Raw genomic sequence first — 1,720 nt, forward strand, 5'->3', positions numbered from 1 at the left:
ATATATATATATATATATATACACATATATAGATATTAAAGATGAATAAAAATGAAAATACTACTTTAAAAAAATTTTTGGCGGGTATTTTAATTAATTTACATTACATGTTTCTTTTTTCTTGAAAAACCTTATCAAAAATGAGTATAAAATATGTGAGAAGAGAAGAGAGCTATTAATAAAATAAAATAGAAATTAAAATTAAGAATGACATTCATAGTTTACTGTTATTTCTTGCATGCGTACGTGGTCCTTTCGTTTCGTTCTGAAAGCATGGTAATTCCAACTCGCTGTGATAGTAGATTACTACTATGTTTTTGTAAATTAAATAGTAGTCCAGTCTTTTTTTGTAGGTGTGGTTATAGCCGTTGAATAACTAGCAGCAGTAATGATAATAACAATAGTAGTAGTTGTAGTAGTAGTAGTAGTAGTAGTAGTAGTAGTAGTAGTAGTTGTAGTTGTAGGAGTCGTCGTGGTGAAGTTGTTCCCCTATGGTTTTAATAGAAATCGGGTTCTTCGATCTCCTTTGTTAATTTCTTATGAATATCTTGCAAATCCACATATAAATATATAAAAATATATATGAAAGTCTCAGTGTTGCTAGTTTAGAGAATTTAGAATTGGTCGGTATTTTCTTATGAAAAGTATTTCCTTGCTAATGCGTTCATTTTGGCTAGCATTGTCTTTAAATTTGTATAGTGGAAACGTTGTGAATTTGGGAAATTTGTTGTAAGTACATTCGTCGATGTGCTGACTGAGAGGTATTTTCCTGTTTTCCGGGATATTAATTTGGGATTTGTGTACCGCCATTCTCTGACGTAGGCTGTTGTTAGTGTGTCCAATATACTGCCGTTTGCATCCAGAGCATGTAATTAGGTAGATCAAGTTCTCCGATGCACATGTAAAATTAGTTTTTATTATGAACTTATGGTCTTGTTCTAATCGATGTTCCGATCCTTCTATTACGTTGACACAAATCCCACAGTTGGGTCTCCCGCATTTTTTTTTACTGTGTGTTTAGTGCTTATTGTTTTCTTCGACATAAGTTGGTTTCTACATATATATGTATATGTACGAGATAGTATCGAAAAGTTCCTGGATTAGACATATTTAATTAAAGATAACTTATTTACCTAAATTTGAATATCATCTCCTTCGAAATAGTCATCCTGCGCAGCAATACACTGGTTTCAGCGTTCCTGCCACTTTTGGAATCTGATCTGGAAGTCGTTTCTTGTAAGCAAGTCGAGGATCTTTTGCGATTCGTTCTTGATCTCGACAACGGTGACATTTCAGTTGCCTTTTCATCTTGGGGAAGAGACGGAAGTCCGCGAGAAACTCACGAGTGAGGAGAGCTCGGTGACCGGGTGCATTGTCATCGTAAAGAATCCAATTCTTCGCACTCCTCAGATCCAGTCACTTCAACCGAATGTCTTCCCTCAAACGCTTCAAAACATCGCAGTAGAACTCTCGATTAACGGTCTGACTCTGGGGGACGAATTTTCTATGCACAATACCGCGAATGTCCAAAACAACGACGCCAAAAATTTCACGTTGGCTCTTTGTTCCAACTTCTTATCCATGACAAAATTTCAGACTACAGCATACATGTGATGACAACAACACAAATTTACAACTTGAGAAGTAAGCACAGCGATATCATTCGGCACACTGCTTCGTGAAGGTCACTGCTATCTTTCACTGTGCACAAAACTGTATA

Source organism: Octopus bimaculoides, chromosome 16 (assembly GCF_001194135.2).
Source record: "Octopus bimaculoides isolate UCB-OBI-ISO-001 chromosome 16, ASM119413v2, whole genome shotgun sequence".
Taxonomy (NCBI): Eukaryota; Metazoa; Mollusca; class Cephalopoda; order Octopoda; family Octopodidae; genus Octopus; species Octopus bimaculoides.